Genomic DNA, 6,160 nt, shown 5'->3' with positions numbered 1-6,160 from the left:
CAATATGAATAATTTGTCCGGGGTATTCTGGCAAGGGAGTTTGTCTTATTTCTGGATGCGTGGGATGTCTGTCATATTTAGCAGTCTTACACACCAAACACTGATTCACGATAGCCGAAACTTTTTTCCTCATTTTAGGAAAGTATACTCTTTCGGACAACTGAGCTTTATTTTCCACAGCATTTCTGTGTGCTCTGTTATGTGTCCTAAGTATTTCTTCCTCTTGTTCGGCTTCGTTAACAAGGTCTTTGACTTTGGTTTGACAGAATCTAATCTTGAAACCCTGAAAATGGATGGGGTAGAGAATTTGTATTTTTCCCATTACATCCTCAGATGTGAAAATTCCATTAATCACGGATGGGTTGAGATATTCTTTCAAATCTGACAAGAGACTGTCGGGTGTGAACAATTTGCGATCTACTAAATGCCTTTGAAATGTCGGGAATGGAATGCTAAATGAGTAGTTCTCTGACTCGGACTCCCTGAAGAAAATTTGATTCTTGAATGCATTTATCGGGGCTTCAACGCTTGGTATCAGCCCATGGCTCGAACTGTCAGAGCTGTGCATTGTTGAGGCTACTGTGTTAATCTGTTCGACTGTCGGTCCTCTGGACAGAGCGTCGGCTACAGTATTTTCTCTGCCTGGCTTGTAGAAAATTTCGTAGTCATATTCCTCAAGGTATGCTTTCCATCTCTTAATCCTCGCATTTCCATTCCAACTACTGAGAGAATGGGTCAAGGGCTGATGGTCAGTAAAGATTTTCACCTTTGCTTTACCGTAAAGGTAAATTTTTAGCTTTTTTAGAGCCCAGATAATGGCTAACATTTCCTTCTCATTCGTGGCATAATTTTCTTCCGCCTTCGAGAGTGTTCTCGATAAAAATGAGATGGGTCTGTTCTCTTGTGAAAGAACGGCGCCTACTGCGAAATTGGAAGCATCCGTTGTTAGGTGAAATTCTTTTTTAAAGTCCGGGTAGTGGAGTATTACGTCTGGAGAAACCAAGCTGCTCTTCAATTTCTTGAAGGCTTCTATTGCTTCGCGATTAAGGGAGACGGATTTTTTTGACGATAATGTCTTGGAAATTCGACCATCCTCCCCTCTCAAAAGCGAGCTAAGTGGTTTTGCTAACTTAGCGTAGTTAGGAATAAATCTCCTGTAATATCCGGATAATCCCAAGAATGATCTCAGTTCTTTGAGTGTCCTTGGAATTGGAAAGTCTGAGATTGCCTGTACCTTGGTTGGGCTGGTTTCAATGCCCTTGTCGGACACGACGAAGCCTAGGAACTCCACTTTTCTCTTCATAAACTCGCATTTATCCAACTGACATTTCATGTTGGCTTGCTGAAGAGTTCTGAAAATAGTGTCAAGGTTCTGGTAATGTGTTTCATCATCTTTACTAAAGATGATGATGTCGTCAATATAAATGAAACATATCTTACCGATATGTTCGTGAAGGATATCGTCCAGTGCCCGCTGGAAAATTGACGGTGCATTTTTCAGACCGAATGGGAGTCGTGTAAACTCGTATTTTCCATTATTGATGGAGAAGGCGGTCTTTTCAATATCAGATTCCTTTAAAAGAATCTGATGAAACCCACTTTTCAGATCGAGCACTGAGAAAATCTTGTTTTCTCCCAATTGGGCCAATACTTCATTAATGTCAGGGATAGGGTATCTGTCCGCTACCGTTACCATGTTAAGTTTCCGATAGTCAATTACCACCCTGTATTTTTTCTTGCCAGAGGAGTCGAGTTTTTTTGGTACAATCCACACTGGTGAATTGTAAGGTGACCTTGAGGGTCGAATGATTCCATCGTGTAAAAGTTCGGAAATTTGTTTGTGTACCTCGTCTTTAAGAGACATTGGGTACTGATAGAATTTTGAGTATATTGGCGTATCCGATATAGTTCGGATTGCTGCCCTTACACTTGTTGTGTAGGTTAGTTTTTGGTTGGGGTCTGCGAAGAGACCTGGATACGAATCAATTATTTTATTTAATTTCATTCTCTGTTCTACCTCTAAGTGTTTTATTCTCGGACTAATCGTGCTAACAGCCTCGAACTGTTTTTCTTTGAGAACAACTCTTTTCCCGTTTTCCAGTGTCATGGTTAGGTTCTTCAAATCAATTTGCGCTCCCATTCCCTTCATTGTGTCTTTGCCAAGTATGGCGTCAAAAGTCTTCAGCGTTGGTAATAAAAAAAATTTTATTTCGAAATCGAAAAGATTTGCTCTTTTGTAATGCGATATTTTTACATCACCGCCTGGAGTATCAGCTATGTAAGGCTTATTATTTGGTATCGCGTTCGTCACCAAATTGGGCTGGATGTAATTTTTATTAGAGCCTGTGTCAATCAACACCCTTAAAACCTTTCCACTCCCCACTCTACATTCGAAGTATGGTAATGAGGAGTCTTCTACTCTAAAAAATGCAACACGTGGTCTCGTTGTTCGCTGTCCAAATTGTCTATTTGCCCATCACAGTATTCATTTAGTGTGCCGTTTATATTGTTCTGGGTTTCATAATCTTGCATCGACCGTTGATAGCCTGTCATGCTTGAACTGGACCCAGATACTTCAATACTTGGCTGTCTCATGTTTACTGTTTGGATGTTGTAGTTCTTTTGTCGTTTGTTTATGTCCGAGTGTGGTCTATTCATATAATTAATGTTTCGCGTCTGTACACTGCCGTCCACGTCCATTGGTTCTGGTCTTGGTTGTGGTTTGGTCGCAAATGGACGGGGTGGGGCATTATATTGTTGCCATTGCTGTTGATAGTTTTGTCGGGGTGGAATGAACGGTGCATTACCGAAGTTAGACACATGTTGCCTTGGCGCCGGGAATGGCTGGCCAAAATATTGTGAAGGTCTCCTAATGGGATGTCGTGGAGGGACCGGTGGAGGCTGTCGATGGCCAAAGGCATTCGACGGCTGAAAATTGCGGGGTGCCGGTATGGGTTTTTCATTTCCTCTGAAACTCGACTGTTGACCCTTATTTGCCGCATGGTTTGACCTGAAAGTTTGATTTTCAAGTTTAAGGCAATAATGTAAAGCTGAGGGGAGATCAGCTGGCTCTTTTATTGCCAAAAGGCGAGGTAAATCTCCTCGAAGGCCTCTGATAAAAGTATCCAGAGCTTTTTCTCTGTACATTTTTGTAACAAAGTGCTCGGATTCTCGGCTCATTTGCATGCAGCCGACTTTATTTAGAATAAGCGACAGATTTTTGTAGACGTCCTGGTGGAAGTCTTCCACCGACTGCTGGTGGCCTTGAACCAAAGTTGACATTTGGTATTCCAAGGTAGTTATGTCCCGTTTATCTGCGTAATGCAGAGTGAGACATCTCGACATGGCCTTCCAGTCCAGCGGAATGCTGTAGGACTCGAGTGCCACATCAGCACTTCCAACAATTTTATTTCTTATGGTATGAAGTATACCATAATATTTTGGAGTACCCACAAATGGGGTATAAGTCTCCATGATTCTATCAACGCTCTTTTTCCAAGACCCAAATTCTGCTGGATTTCCAGAGAATTCCCTGATCGATTTTACGATATCAGGCACCCTGTCAAAGTCCGCTAAATTATTTCTGTATTCGGGCTCGACGACCTGGTCGCTCACGTCAGTAAAGTCAAGAGTATTGTTATTCATTTGTTTTATCAGTCCAGGTAAAACTTGGGCCACCGTTTGGCCAATTAATGCTGTCAACTGTTCGACACTCATGTCTACGCGATGCTGTTCAGGCAGGTCGTGTCTTTCTGAGGGCACCGGTCTTTCATTTGAACTAAATGCTGATGGTCTTATTATATTATTAGGGTTTGCCATACTGGTTTTTAATTCGGACAACACCTGCACAAAACAAGCCTAAACCAATTTGAACTTAACAAAAGTTGTGGGCAGAAAATATGGAATGCGTGTGTATGTGTTTGCTTATTTATCTTTTGTTTTGTTTTTATTTTTATTTATTTATTTTTTTTTTTATTTTTGCATGCAATAAAATTTTAGCTCACCGCGGTTATTTTGCTTTGAGAACAGTGTACCAGAAAGGAACAGTAAATGGAAAATTTTCCTTTCAGAAGATCTCTAGGAACTGGGTTGAAAATATAGTATTAATAATAATATCAATAATAATAATAATAATAATATAATAATAATAATATAATAATAATAATATAATAATGATAATATAATAATAATAATATAATAATAATAATATAATAATAATAATATAATAATAATAATATAATAGTAATAATATAATAATAATAATAATATTATAATAATAATATAATAATAATAATATAATAATAATAATATACTTTATTTTTTTTTGTTATACTTATGTTTTATTATGGGTGGATGCCTGAATTTTAAGTTGCTGATGTTTTTTCCAGTGTACTTTCCAAGTTCTTGTAGTCTCTCTGCCTCCTCTTCGGTTGTTTCAGCTTCAGATTCTTCGTCGACAGCGTGTTCTTATTCCTGTTCTTTTTGGCGGGCTGCTGCTGCTGCTACGGCTGTGCTGTTGTTGTTCTTTTTTTTTTCCTTGTTGTCTGCGCTTTGGTTCACGCAGCCGTTCTCTGCCGTTCGTCGTCTTTACCTCTGCCGTTACGTTTTGGGTTGAACTGTTAACTGTTATCCGTGTTGCTCTTCTGTAGTTCCGTTAGTTCTCGGCGTTCTACTTCTACTTTTCCTTCTCCTTTTCGATGAAATTGATGTTCTTCGTTTTGCATTTAATTTAAATAGGATTGTTGCGGTCACTCCTCCTGGCTGGGTGAATGTTGTCCTTTTTGCCTGGGCTACTGGGGAATCCACGTCAGCACTCCAAAGAAGGTTTTCTGCGGGCTGGCCTGACAGAAAATGAGATCCACAAATGGGCAATGCTATGCCGATGAGTATTTTCCTCTTCCGGAAAATCTATTTTTTTTCAAATAATTTTATTTCATAGCCGACCGTGAATTTTGTTTGTTAATAACTCGCGGGAGTTTCTTCGGCACAATTTAACCAACGAATATTTTTTAGCAAAATTTTGATTTTGCTCCGCGACTTAGAATTTTGTCTGTCGTTCGCGTTTATTCGCTGGTCCCTGTTCGGGCGCCAGTTAATAATTACAGTTAATTTGATTTAATTTTGAAGATCGCAAGCGACCGTTTATTGCAATTTATCATTTGAAACTAAAGCTAGTGTACAAAATGTTTCCCTAATTCCCTAGCAATCAAGTCGGCAGCGGCGCAGTTGCGTCGGCCGCGGCGCAGCGGAGTATTGCTGTCGCGCTTAACCGTTCGTTGGCGTTGATGGCAGCGGAGACTATCAGCGGAGAATCAATTGCAGGGCAATAACTTATATACTACATAAAAAAGTGGCATAAAGAGAAAAAATAACTTAGACTCGTCTGTGGCGTTGACAAAAATAAAACTTAAAAAAAAACTTCAATACATCAATGGTCGCACTCGAACTCGAACACACACCGGCGGACAGGTTTGCATGATTTATGACTCCGCAGGTGATGGGCATCGGGGCGAACAGGTGCGGATTCCAAGGGGTAGAGGGGCTAAGGTCTTCCCAAGCTCCAACTTCAACACAATCCAGTTTCGGACTTGAACTTTGGACCCATGATCTAGAAAACTAAGTAACCCCTTCTAGTGCAACTGGTATCTTCCAGGGTATTACTGATAATGTTATTCCAAAAGCAGATTCCAAATATATCATTGCTCGCACTTAAATCACGTGACACAGGCAAAACAGGAACATGTTTTATATCCAACCTGCTTGGCACCAGATTTCTGCTTTCGATAAGCCCCACTATTACGAAGATATTCACCGCCCTTATCAATGTGAATCATCAAGGTCATCCCTTCAACTTCCAACTGATTAGTATCTCGATGATAAAAACATGTACATTACATATGTACATACATAAGATGCAAGCAGCAAACAAAACAACAAACAAGAAAATAGATAAGATGATAGACTGCAATCATTGGAAACTCCAAGCAGATGACTCAGCTATAATATTTGACCCGCATTTGATGTAAGCAAACTCCATACTCCGTTCTGTTGATAATTTCCAATGGATGGTATCCAGAGCTAGCCTAACCGAATCCGCTCCTGAAACCTCATGCTGTGCGTGAGTGGGCTAGAGATTAGTTAAAAACGCACGAATTCGTCG

This window comes from Drosophila mauritiana, chromosome X (genome assembly GCF_004382145.1).
Source record: "Drosophila mauritiana strain mau12 chromosome X, ASM438214v1, whole genome shotgun sequence".
NCBI classification, from domain to species: domain Eukaryota; kingdom Metazoa; phylum Arthropoda; class Insecta; order Diptera; family Drosophilidae; genus Drosophila; species Drosophila mauritiana.
Note: the sequence above shows the minus strand (reverse complement) of the source record.